We start from the raw sequence: 14,554 nt of genomic DNA, 5'->3' as shown, positions 1-14,554 counted from the left end.
CATGCCAGTTGGAATGGCGATTATTAAAAAGTCAGGAAATAACAGATACTGGAGAGGATGTGGAGAAATAGGAACACTTTTTATACTGTTGGTGGGAGTGTAAATTATTTCAACCATTGTGGAAGATATCGTGGTGATTCCTCAAGGATCTAGAACCAGAAATACCATATGACCCAGCAATCCCATTACTAGGTATATGCCCAAAGGATTATAAATCATTCTACTATAAAGACACATGCAAATGTATATTTATTGCAGCACTATTTACAATAGCAAAGACTTGTAACCAACTGAAATGCCCATCAGTGATAGACTGGATAAAGAAAACGTGACACATATACACCATGGAATACTATGCAGCCATAAAAAAGGATGAGTTAATGTCCTTTTCAGGGACATTGATGAAGCTGGAAACCATCATTCTCAGCAAACTGTCACAAGATCAGAAAACCAAACGCCGCATGTTCTCACTCATGAGTGGGAGATGAACAATGAGAACACATGGACACAGGGAGGGGAACATCAGACACTTGGGCCTGTCACGGGGTTGGGGGTTAGGGGAGGGATAGCATTATAAATACCTAATGTAGATGATGGGTTGATGGGTGAAGCAAACCACCATGGCATGTGTATACGTATGTAACAAACCTGCATGTTCTGCACATGTATCCCAGAACTTAAAATATAATAATAAAAACAAGAAGAAAAAGAAAGTGTGTGCCCTCAAATTTGAGGAAATATATCAATTTCCTCATATATTGATTCAAACAATATTTTTCCCTTCCTTTGTGGTGAGAAGGATAAGAAATATAATAATGGACACTAAATATCTGGAGATTTATAGACAAGATCCACAGTGATGGGGAAAGAGTAAGAACTAGAGCTCAGAAAATACTGACTCTAGTCTTGGCCCTCACAGAAACTTTCCAGCTCTGGGCAAGTCTCTTGATCTCTGAGCTTTCCTCTTCATGTGAAAAGGATGTGATCATAATGCTCTCCTTCTTTCCCTTCTTCCCTCAGAGTTCTGATGTTGAGATCAAATGAGATAATATAAATTTGTTTTCTCCTTTCTCTACAATGTTCAATAGGCAGAGCAAAGAGGGTATTGTGATAACCACTGTCTTCAGGGCTTGAAGAAATAAAGTGAACTTGAATAAATAAATCAATGTCACATCATAAAGAAAAATACAGGAAGAAATCTAAGAGAAGAAGTGTGGGGTCTCCCTAACAAAATTTAATGTTATGAGATTAAAAATTGCTTTTTTCCAAGGCTTTATGAAGCAGTGTGTCTTTTAAGTACCATTGCTGAAATAGTCTCTGTTTTCTTCAGTTATACTCTTAAGAAGACTTACTTTAAAAAAATAATAAGAGGATTTCTTACAGAACAATCACAGAATTATAAATGGGAATTGATTATATTAGAATTTCATTGATTTGGGAATTATGAGTGAACAGCACAAGCAGAAGATGAGAAATGGAGAGAATAAATTGAGAGTACCCTTTGAGGTTCAATGATGTAAATCTTTCTTCATTCCTGACCACAATATTTTGCCTTTTAAAGCATTGTATCATAGAATATTAATGTCCAAATTAAGCATTTGCATCTCTTAAGCTATCAACTGGGGAACAGGCTTGGAATAGTATAAATACTAAAAATTTTCAAAAAATTATTACTTAAATGGATAAAAATCAAACTCTATATTTTATAAAATGTGTTGGAGACATGTCAAGTTTCATTCTGCAATAAATATACTGATTTAGTCTCTTCACATCTATTAATTGGAAGAATCAGGCATGCTTTCTGAGGAAAGTATATTGTAACACTACTGCTATGGTTTGAATGTGTCACCCACAAGTTCATGTGTTGGAAACTAATCTCCAATGCAGCAGTGTTGGGAGGTGGGTCCTAATAAGAGGTTATTAGATGAGGACTCTGCTCTCATGAATGAATTAATATTGTTATTACAAGAGTGGATCAGTTTAGTTATTGTTAGTAGATTTGTTATAAAAGTTAGTTCAGGCCAGGCATGGTGGCTCACACCTGTAATCCTAGCATTTTGGGAGGCTGAGGCAGGAGGATCACTTGAGGCCAGGGGTTCCAGGCCAGCCTGGCTAATATGGCAAAACCCTGTTTCTACTAAAAATACAAAAATTTGCTGGGCATGGTGGCGTACACATATAGTCCCAGCTACCTGGGAGGCTGAGGTGGGAGGATCGCTTGAACCCAGGAGGCGGAGGTTGCAATGAGCCAAGATTACACCACAGCACTCCAACCAGAGCAAAAGAGTGAGACTCTATCACAAAAAAGAAAAAAAAAAAAGATAGTTCAGTCCCGTTGAAACAGGCCCAGTATTCCCATAGACTGTTCTTTTGGATAAACATAGACATTGACCATTCTGCTGTCAAAGATTGAAACTTGTATTTGTTTTAGAGTTCCTTTCTCAGGGAAGAACTTTCATGCCTCTCAAAAAAGTACCAAAGATCTGAAACTCATCAGATCATGGTACTAGATGTCTTCTCACCCCTCCCTAGTTCCTGTCTTCTTACACATTGTGAAATTTTTTCCCTGCTATATAAACTACTAGTTTTAGTCAGTCAGGGAGATGGACTTGAGACTGAACTCCCATCTCCTTGCCTGCAGCACCCTATTAAAGCCTTCTTCCTTGGCAATACTTGTTGTCTTGGTGATTGGCTTTCTGTGAGGTGAGCGGCAGGAACTAGACCAAACTCCTGGTGATTCAGTAACACCCTCTTGCTCTCTTGTTCTTGCACTCTCTTGACCTTCTGCTTTCTGCCATAGGATGATGCAACATGAAGGCACTTCAGATGCCAGTGTCGTGCTCTTGGACTTCCCAGCCTTCAAAACTGTAAGCCAAAAAATTTCTGTACATTATAAATGATCGAATTTGTGGCATTCTGTTATAGCAATACAAAATGGATTAATATAACTGCCTTTAGTCTTGAAAAACTGTGAAACTGGGAAGTTGGGTGACTTCAAATTGGACAGACACTAATACCCATTCATTATCAGAGAATAAGATAATTTAATTTGTTTTTTACTAAGTGCTTCTGTTTATCAGTGTCTAGTTGAGTATTAAGAAAGAGAATTTTATGTTAAAAGAGAGAGCCATAGATCTCTGATTGCTTTGTTAATGTCAAGGATCGTAGATACTTAGATTTGGCTCTGCTCCTTGACACTTTAAATAGTTTTCAATTTTCTCCATGGTAGCATTCAAATTGATTCCTGTTCTACTTCTTTTATAATATTCTTATTTCATATTCCAGAGAAAATTAAATACAGGTACTATAATCCTCAGTAACTCACCAAGAGAAAGATAAAGGGAAGGAGTACATGAGTCAGAGGATGATCTTTAATCCTGCAATCCCTACATTGTATGCTTAAAGGGTGAAGGGTATAGACCTTCTTGAACCATAGACACCTGACAATCAGGTTGCCCTGCTTTGCTCAGGACCAAAAGCCAGAGACAGAGAATGAATAAGGGCCCTCATGTACATTTTGAAGTATTTTTAATGATCATTCTCTTTACTATTTTTTTCCTTGTATAAAATGTGCTATTAGAAAATGTAATTGAAAAGATATAAGTAAATTCAATTTCTTGGATTTGTTGTTGGGATGGTGTATGTAACTAAACACCATGGCTTTTTGTGAGTAAAATTTACAGTAGTGGTTATATTAACATTTTTCTTCAAACAAGAGAAGTTCATTTTGGATTCAAACAATACCCATTCTGAATGGGAACAGATACTTAAAAATATAGAGTTTAATAATAGTTTAGCTATTCTCTATCCACTAAGAAGTTGATCTCAATTCAGAAAAAACTTTAAATAAATTATTTGCCCTTTTCTTTTAAAAATATTTGGCACTAAATGACTCCTACTAATATTTTTAGAAAATACAGAACAAAATAGAACCTTTGATAATTCACTTTAAAAATAATTCAATAACTGTTTCTTGTACAAATAAGGATCTTTTCACATTGCATGTTTTAGTCACTAAAAATATCCTCTTATAAATGAAGACTTAATAATTTTGTTTTTCAGCACTTGATGTTTAAAAGCTACTTTATAAAATGTACATTGGATCTCTATTATTTACTAATGTCATTTTTTTCCTCTTCACTTGATACCAATTTTCTTCCATTGCATAAGCAGTCTCAGAGATGAGAATCTGCACGTAATCAATTTCTTCAGCGTTTCTTTATACACAGGATAAGTGAGACTATACAGCTTGGAGAGGCAGGGTACCATGTTAGCCGCCAACAAATATTCAGTGTGTTATCACATGGAAAACAGTGAAACTTACTAATGTAATTCCAGAAACCAGGGATAGAACTAATGGGTGGGATTTTAAAAATGGGGAGCATACATTGATTCAATATAAGAGATAAAAGTTTAATAAATAAAATTGTCAAAAAGTGGAATGGACTGCCTTGGAAAATAATACATTTCCCAGAACAAAATGTTGATTAACCACTTGTTCAAATATGTAACAAATAGGGGGTAGAACTAGAGGGCCTCTATGATGGAAAAATTATGATATATAATTTTTTATTGTGAAAAGCATATCAAGAAGATAAGTGGGAGGATGTATTAAAGTTTCTTTAGAACTACCATATGATTTCTAATAAGGCAACCCTTATTACTTTCCAAGCAACATAATTAACTACTTCTTTTCATAGTTATTCTTACCGTCTGTGCCTTTCCTCTGTGGAAATTAGTTATTTACTTAAATTTTGGTTATTTTTGAAAGTATTTACTGTATGGCTTTTAATAAACATTTATCAAGAATGTATCTTTTCTTAACTTTTATTTATATGTGGTGAAAATAGTGGTATATTTAACAGATTTTTAATTTACTGCCTGTACCCCTACTTCCCTTCCTCCTTCTCTCACAGAGTACCACCTGCTGGACCACATGACTCCTGCTCCCACATCTCTGTCTGGGAACCACTACACAGATATGCTTTCTACCACAAAAATTAACCTGTCTATCTGGGCCTAGGGTTCCTAGTTTGTGCTGTGGAATAGAGCTATCTTTATGTTAGCATGGAGAGTGGTATCTGGTTGGCATGCTTAATCTTCATTATTCATCCTAAAATGAACTTGCCAGAGGACATATCCTGACACAATCACAGAAGTTGCAGTCAGCTCTTCCATGCAGGGGAAATACTTGACCTATATCATATAATGGCAGAGAAATTTCCTTTCAGCCACTGATAGCAATTAATTTAGTCATCACTGACAAATATTAACGAAAAGCCATTAAGAATCTTTCCAATGTGTCCAGCAAGCCAACAACAAAACCAGGGATCAAACAAATGTAACTGTCAGGATACTTCAGGAAGCAAGATAATGTAGAAAGTTGTAATTCAGTTCACAGAAGGATTTGAATCATAGCTCAGATGCTGCTATTAAAAAGGAATAATCAGAAAAACAAAGAGTATTGAAATGAAAAAAATGCTTTCTGAAATAAAAATAATTATCCAAAAGTAGGGTTGGAGAAAAACCAGTCAAGGAAATAAACATCCCAAAATATGAGCTAAAAGCCAAAAAGTAGTAAAATATGAGATAAAAAGTAGTGAGGCATTGATGATCAATGTGAGTGATTCATTATATCTGTCTAATAGAATTTTCAGTGAAAAAGAACAGAAAAAACTAAGTAAAAAAAAAAGTTTTGCTGCACCTTAAAGATGACACAAACATTCATATTAAAAAGGTGGGGCCGATTGAGACCTGACTAGTTGTATCTCTGTGAAATTCTAAGATACCAAAGAAAACAAGAAGATTCTAAAGAATAGGTTACCTACAAAGGAACAGGAATCAGAATGGCATCACTCTGTCCCTCAAGTACACTGGCTGCATGACAACAGAGTGGTCCCGCAGGGTTCTGAGAGGCAATGATCATCGGAAGCTTTAATACTATCAAGTGTGAGGCAGTTTAGAGATATTTCTAGGGATATATGGGCTTAGCAAGTTTACTTTTTATGCACATTTTATTTAAAAGTTATGCAAGAATGAGTTTTAGCTAAAGAAAAACAAAGTACAAGAAAGAGAAAATTATGAAATCTAAGAAATAGTGAACGTAATCCAGGAGGTCAGTGGAAAGAAATCTTAGAGAATCACTTGTCTGGTAGGCTTGAAAAGCAATTGCTCCAAGCTGGAGCTAGAGGTATTGTTTTCAAAAGTTTTGTCTTCAAAAAAGAGGTAGATGTTTTATTTCTTTTAAGAAAGGAAATGATAAAAGCCAAGTGGTATTTAACTGCTTCACCCAAAAGTAATGGCACTGGTGATGTCTAAAGCCTCTTCTCAGTCTCAAAGTCTGTAATCATTTGGTGGTGTTTACCCCACCTCTAGTTCTGGCTTATTCCCATTTTTGTGTTATTTTTTCTATTCTTCTACCTATGAAGAAAATGGTAAATGTAACTCCCACTATGACATTTCTTATTTAGTAGTACAGGCTTATATTATAGTTGCAGAATAATTACATTATTCAAAAAATCTATTCTTCCAAGACATAAATATATTTACTTCTTTTTGAGATTGTGTGTTACAGAAAGCAAAATGTCTTTTGGGTAAATTGTTTCAGCTGTTAGGAGTAATGTCTATATATCTCTTATAAAACTACAACGGTAATATTCTTTCTATTATTATCATATTTAAATTATTACCATACTCAAAGTGGTTTTGTGATTGTTCCATTAAATCTAGGAGATTTCTAGGGTAGTAACTTCTTTCTGCTCTAGTTTTCCACTTTCTTTCGATTACTGTCTTTTTTTTCTTATTATAAAATGTCAAAATTGTTTTTAAGTGTGAAAGTAATATGATTGAAATGTTAGAAAATGAGAAATGTTTTAAACAGAGATTACTGGCTTCTGTAGTGAATATATATTTCTCTTTGTTCAGTTATGTTTTTGTACTTCTTCCTATTGGCCTAGGGTACTTTGACTCCTCAGTTACCTGATAATTGCTTATAACTTTTTTTCTATTTGTTTGAGACATTAGTAGATTTGGCAATTACCTTTTCTTATTTCATGAAGAGTGTTCATTAAAGGTATTAAATGATCCCTACTTTAATCTTTTCTTTATATATCCCTAAAATAACCATATTACTCATTTCCCTGTAATTGCTAGAAAGACAATTTAGCATTTGCTCCAAATACTGTCTAGCTTTTGTGGCTTTGGACACTAATACAGTTTGGCTGTGTCCCCACCAAAATCTCATCTTGAATTGTAGTTTCCATAAACCCCAGGTGTCGTGGAAGGAACCAGTGAGAGGTAATTGTATTATGGGGTTGGTTACTCCCATGCTGCTGTTCTCATGTTAGTGAGTGAGGTCTCAGGAGATCATGGATGTATAAGGGGCTTTTCCCCCTTTGCTCAGCACTTCCCCTTCCTGCCACTATGTGAAGAAGGACATGTTTGCTTCCTGAGGCCTTCCCAGCCCTGCAGGACTATGAGTCAATTAAACCTCTTTCCTTTATAACTTACCTAGTCTCAGGCAGTTCTTGGAGCAGCATCAGAATGAATGGGCTAATACAGTAAATTGGTACTGGGAGTGGGGCACTACTGTAAAGATACCCCAAACTGTGGAAGTGACTTTGGAACTGGGTAACAGGCAGAGGTTGGAACAGTTTGGAAAGCTCTGAAGACAATAGGAAGATGTGGGAAAGTTTGGAACTTCCTAGAGACTTATTGAATGGCTTTGACCAAAATGCTGATAATGATATGGATGATGAAGTCCAGGGTGAGGTGGTCTCAGATGGAGATAAGGAACTTGTTGGGAACTGAAATAAAGGTGATTTTTGCTGTATTTTAGTAAAGAGACTGGCAACGTTTTGCCCCTGCCCTACAGATTACTGAAGAGACATAATTTAAGATATCTGACAGAAGAAATTTCTAAGCAGCAAATCATTCAAGATGTGAGTTGGGTGCTATTAAAAACATTCAATTTCACGTATTCACAAAAACATAGTTTGGAATTAGAACTTATATTTAAAAGGGAAACTAAGCATAAAAGTTTGGAAAATTTGCAACCTAACAGTGCGATAGAAAAGAAAAATCCCTGAGGCCGGGCACTGTGGCTCAAGCCTGTAATCCCAGCACTTTGGGAGGCTGAGACGGGCGGATCATGAGGTCACGAGATCGAGACCATCCTGGCTAACATGGTGAAACCCCGTCTCTACTAAAAAATACAAAAACCTAGCCGGGCGAGGTGGCGGGCGCCTGTAGTCCCAGCTACTCGGGAGGCTGAGGCAGGAGAATGGTGTGAACCCGGGAGGCGGAGCTTGCAGTGAGCTGAGATCTGGCCACTGCACTCCAGTCTGGGTGACAAAGTGAGACTCTGTCTCAACAAAAAAAAACAAAACAAAACGAAAAGAAAAACCCATTTTCTGAGGGGAAATTCAAGCCTACTGTAGAAATTTGCATAAGTAATGAGGAGCCAAATATTCATCTCCAAGACAATGGGGAAAATGTCTCTAGGGCATGTCAGAGACCTTTGTGGGCAGCTCCTCCCATCACTGGCCTGGAGGCCTAGGAGAATAAAAATCATTTCATGGGCCAGGCCCATGTGTGTAATCTAGGGACTTGGTACCTTGTGTCCCAGCGGCTCTAGCCATGGCTAAAAGTAGCCAAGATGGAGCTCAGGCCATGGCTTAAGAGGGTGCAAGCCCCAAGCCCTGGCAGCTTCTATGTGGTGTTGACCCTGCAGGTGCACAGAAGTCAAGAACTGAGGTTTGGGAGTCTCTGTCTAGATTTCAGAGGATGTATGGAAAATCTTGGATGTCCAGGCACAATTTTGCCGCAAGGGTGTGGCCCTAATCGAGAACCTCTGCTAGGGCAGTGCAGAGGGGAAATGTGGGGTTGGAGCCCCAACAGAGTCCCCACTGGGGCACTGCCTAGTGGAGCTATGAGAAGAGGGCCACTGTCCTCCAGACCCCAGAATGGTAGATCATTGATAGCTTGCACTGTGCATCTGGAAAAGTTGCAGACACTCAATGCCAGCCCATGAAAGCAGGTGGGAAGGGGGATGTACCCTGCAAAGCCACAGGGACACAGCTGACCAAGGCCATGGGAACCCACTTCTTGCCTCAGCATGACCTGGATGTGACCAGCATGACCCGGATCTCAGCATGACCCGGAGATCATTTTAGAGCTTTAAGATTTGACTGTCCTGCTGGATTTTGGACTTGCATAGGCCTGTAGCCCCTTTGTTCTGGCCAATTTCTCCCATTTGGAACAGGTGTATTTACCCAATGCCTGTACCTCCATTGTATCTAGGAAGTAACTAACTTGCTTTTGATTTTACAGGTTCATACGTGGGAGAGACTTACCTTGTCTCAGATGAGACTTTGGATTTGGACTTTTGGGTTAATGCTGGAATGAATTAAGACTTTGGGGGACTGTTGGAAAGGCATGATTGTGTTTGAAATGTGAGGACATGAGATTTGAGAGGGGCCGAGAGTGGAATAATATGGTTTGGCTGTGTCCCCACCCAAATCTCATCTTGAATTGTAGTTCTCATAATCCCCATGTGTCATGGGAGGGACCTGGCAGGAGGTAATTGAATCATGGGGGTGATTATCCACATGCTGCTGTTCTTGTGATAGTTAGTGAGTTCTCATGAGATATGACAGTTTTATAAGGGGATTTTCCCCTTTTGCTCAGCACTTCTCCTGTCTGCCACCATGAGAAGAAGAATGTGTTTGCTTCCCTGTATTAGGGTTCTCTAGAGGGACAGAAACCATAGGATATATATGTGTGTGTATACATATATGTATATATACATACACATATGTACATGTATGCACACACATCTATACACATATACACGTATATATGTGTAGATACACATATATGTATAGATGTACATATACACACATGTACACACATGTACATATATGCACGCATATGTATATGCATGCATATATACACACATGTATATGTATGCATATATACATATATACACACATATGCACACACGTATATAAACGTGTGTGTATATAAATATGTATGTGTGTATATGTGTGTATATATGTACATATACATATGTGTGTATATACATATATACACATACATATATATAAACATACATATATATGGAGTTTAAGTAGTATTAACTCACAATCACAAGATCCCACAATATATGTGTGTGTGTATATATATGTTGCATATATATACACACACACATATATAAACATATAAATACACACATATATAAACATACATATATAGAGTTTATTAAGTAGTATTAACTCTACTATATATGTGTATATATACACACATATATATATATAAACATACATATATGGAGTTTATTAAGTAGTATTTACTATATGTGTGTGTATATATGTATATATGTACACATATATACATATATATACATACACACACATATAAGCATACATATATATAATACATACACATATATATATAAGCATACATATATATATAAATGGAGTTTATTAAGTAGTATTAATGCACACAATCACAAGGTCCCACAATAGGCTGCCTGCAAGTTGAAGAGCAAAGAAGCCAGTCCAAGTCCCAAAGCCGAAGAACTTGGAGTCTGATGCTCAAGGGCAGGAAGCATCCAGCATGGGAGAAAGCTGTAGACTGGGAGGCTAAGCCAGTCTAGCTTTTTCACATTTTTCTGCCTGCTTTATATTCTGGCTGCACTGTCAGCTGATTAGATGGTGCCCACCCAGATTAAGGGTGGGTCTGCCTTCCCCAGTCCACTGACTCAAATGTTAATCTCTTTTGGCAGCACTCTCACAGACACACCCAGGATCAATAGATTGCATCCTTCAATCCAATCAAGTTGATATTCAGTATTAACCATCATGAATCAACCCCTTGTCAACTTGAACCCATACACATCTCCTGAGAGTGTACATAATCTTCAAATAAAGACAATAATAAGGTCATGATTATGCCTAACATGATACAACTATCCTTCATATAACTGGAAATGCACCAGTCCCCAACCCAAATGCTATTACATAGAGTTAACAATACTTAAATGCTGATATGAAGTCAATAAATATTATGTCACATGATTAAAAAAAGGAAATAAAATGAAGATATTTTCTTAGTACAAGTGTTTACTTGCACAAAGATGTTTGTAAGAAAAGAAGTAGGAAATACTCATGACAATTACAGTCCTCATTTCTGCAACTGATCACGTGGTCATAGCTGGTATTGATGACTACCTTCTCCTACTACTTGTTCTGTATTCCCTTTTCCTTCAGCAAGCACCACAGCAGGTCGTGATTTTTTTTTCCTGGTGCAGTGACCCGAACCTTCATTCCTAAAGGGTCTGGACCATTTGTAGTCCTGCCTGGATTAGGCTGTTGTAGTTTCCCATTGACCTTAATCACAGGGCATGATAATACTAAGAGACACCCTAATGGATCTCCTGTGTTCCACACATACTCTTCCTTCCTCCATTGTGGAATAGTAGACTGATTTTATCTTGATAGTTTGGGTCAGTCACCCCAGCCAACACTGTAACTCCATTCTTAGCCTGCTAACTTAAGGGTAGGAGGAGCCCAAAGTGTCCAGGTGGCAATCTGAACTTTCAGTTTAATAGAATCATTGTTGTGTCTCCTGGTGGCAGTATTCCTCCCTCTGGAACTAATACATTTAGGACAGGAGAACATAATGTTGTGGGAACAGGAAGCAAAAATTTTGCTAGTGGATCACTAGGGGTGATGGTGAGTAATGCCACTTTCACTTCCACCCCTAGATTCCTGGACCCATGAATCCTGGCTATGGGAAGAACAGTACCATATATTGGACGCTGATTCAGAGCATACACGGCCTTCTGGAGAACTTTGTCCCAGCCCTGCAAAGTATTGTCCCCTAGTTGGCATTGTAATTGTGATTTCAAAAGGCCATTCCACTGTCCTGTCAATCCAGATGCTTTGGGATGATGGAGAACATGGTGAGACCAGTGAATCCCATGACCATGAACCCACTGCTGCACTTCGTTAGCTATACAGTGAGTGCCTTGGTCAGAGGCAATGCTGTGTGGAATACCATGACGGTGATAAGGCATTCCATGAGTCCATGTGTGGTAGTCTTGGCAGAGTCATTGCATGCAGGATAGACATACTCATATCTAGAGTAAGTATTCCAGTGAGAACAAACCTTTGCCCTTTCCATGAAGAGGTCCAATATAATCAACCAGCCACCAGGTAGCTGGCTGATCACCCCGAGGAATGGTGCCATATTGAGGCCTCAGTGTTGGTCTCTGCTGATGGGAAATTGGGCACTCAGCAATGGCTGTAGCCAGGTCAGCCTTGGTGAGTGAAAGTCCATATTGATGAGCCCAAGCAAAACCTTCATCCCTGTCACCATGGCCACTTTGTTCATGGGCCCATTGGGTGAATGCAGAGGTGACTGGTAAAAGAGGCTGAGTGGTGTCCACAGAGTGGGTCATCCTATCCACTTGATTATTAAAATCCTCCTCTGCTGAGGTGGTCACCCATTGGTGAGCACTCACATGGGATACAAATATCTTCACAGTTTTTGACCACTCAGAGAAGTTTATCCACATACTTATTCCCCAAATTTCTTTGCCACCAATTTTCCAATCATGCTTCTTTCAAGTCCCTAACCAACCAAACCATTGGCTACAGCCCATGAATCAGTATATAATCACACATCTGGGCATTTTTCCTTCTATGCAAAGTGCACAACCAGGTGCATTGCTCAAAGTTCTGCCCACTGGGAAGATTTCCTTTCATGGCTGTTCTTCAGGGATGTCCTAGAAAGGGGCCGTTGTGCTGCAGCTGTCCACTTTTGGGTGGTGCCTTCATATCATGCAGAACCATCTGTGAACCAGTCCCTAGCCTTCTCTACCTCTGTCAACTGATCGTAAAGAACTCCCCATGAGGCCGTCAGTGCAGGCTGGAAGAGAGAAGGCAGGGTGGCTGGAGTGGCGACCATGGGCATTTGAGCCACTTCCTTATGTAACTGACTTGTGCCTTCAGGACCTACTCAAGTCTGATCATGTATATACCACTTCCATTTGATGATGGAATGCTGCTGTGCATGACCCACTTTATGGCTTGATGGGCCATAAAGCACCCAGTTCATGAGAGGCAGTTCAGGTCACATGGTGACTTGATGGCCCATAGTCAAACATTCGGTTTCCAGCAAAGCCCAGCAACAGGCCAAGAGTTGTCTCTCAAAAGGAGAGTAGTTATTTGCAGAAGATGGCAGGGCCTTGCTCCAAAATCCTAGAGGCCTTTACTGTGATTCACCTATGGGGGCCTGCCAAAGGCTCCAAACAGCAGCCCTATCTGCCACTGACACCTCAAGCACCATTGAATCTGCTGGGTCATACGGCCCAAATGGCAGAGTAGCTTGCAAAGCAGCCTGGACCTGTTGCAGAGCCTTCTCCTGTTCTGGACCCTACTCAAAACTGGCATCCTTTAGGGTCACTTGATAAATGGGCTGGAGTAACACATCCAAATGAGGAATGTGTTGCCTCCAAAATCCAAACAGGCCCACTAGGTATTGTGCCTCTTTCTTGGCTGTAGGAGGGGCCAAATGCAGCAACTTATCCTTCACCTTAGAAGGAATATTTTGACAGGCCCCACACCTCTGAACCCCTGGAAATTTTAATGAGGTAGAAAGTCCCTGAATTTTAATCGAATTTATTTCTCATCCTCTGGCATGCAAATGTCTCACCAATAAGTCCAGTGTGTTTGCTCCTTCTTGCTCACTGGATTCAATCAGCATAATATCATCAATGTAATGGACCACTGTGATATCTTGCAGAAGTGAAAAGCGATCAAGTTCTCTCCAAATAAGATTATTACACAAAGCCGGAGAGTTGATGCATCCCAAAGGTAGGACAGTCAAGGTATATTTCAGGCCTTGCCAGCTGAAGGCAAATTGCTTCTGGTGGGCCTTATGTACAGGAATGGAGAAAAAAGCATTTTCCAAGTCAATGGCTGCATACTAGGTACCAAGAGATGTGTTAATTTGCTCAAGCAATGAAACCACATATGGTACTGCAGCTGCAATTGGAGTCACCACTTCGTTAAGCTTATAATAATCCACTGTCGTTCTCCAAGATCCATCTGTCTTCTGCAAAGGCAAAATGGGAGAGTTGAATGGGGATGTGGTAGAAATCTTTCAAGTCCTTGATGGTGACACTAATCTCTGCAATCCCTCCAGGGGTGTGATATTGTTTTTAATTTACTATTTTTCTAGGTAGAGGCAGCTCTAATGGCTTCCATTTGGCTTTTCCTACCATAGTAGCCCTCACCCTACCAGTGAGGGAGCTAATGTGGGGGTTCTGCCAGCTGCTAAGTGTCCCGACCCGTGGGATCGTCAATGTAGGCCCTAGAAGAGGGAGTGGGAACTTGGGGGAACAAGAGACACGAGAAATGGAGACAAGACAGTATCCTGATCAAGTCTCGTTTATTGGTGGCAGTGTAATGCCTTATATAGACCGGCAGGGGCAGAGGTTGGGCCAGGGCGATGATGGTGGCCCTGCGGTGGGCGTGGCCAGGTAGGT

The 14,554-nt window shown here is 39.4% G+C and overlaps 1 long non-coding RNA gene across 1 annotated transcript in view; it reads left to right on the top strand.

The window, feature by feature from the left end:
- LOC141407282 (uncharacterized) overlaps positions 1-14,554 on the top strand; it is a 175,821-nt gene that overhangs the window by 148,900 nt on the left and 12,367 nt on the right. The window contains exon 4 of the long non-coding RNA XR_012415755.1: positions 2,801-2,867. This is a non-coding gene — a long non-coding RNA (uncharacterized lncRNA). The remainder of the gene's footprint in view (positions 1-2,800; positions 2,868-14,554) is intronic.

This window comes from Macaca fascicularis, chromosome 7 (genome assembly GCF_037993035.2).
Source record: "Macaca fascicularis isolate 582-1 chromosome 7, T2T-MFA8v1.1".
In the NCBI taxonomy this organism is placed as follows: domain Eukaryota; kingdom Metazoa; phylum Chordata; class Mammalia; order Primates; family Cercopithecidae; genus Macaca; species Macaca fascicularis.
This window is presented reverse-complemented; position numbering and strand designations above follow the sequence as displayed.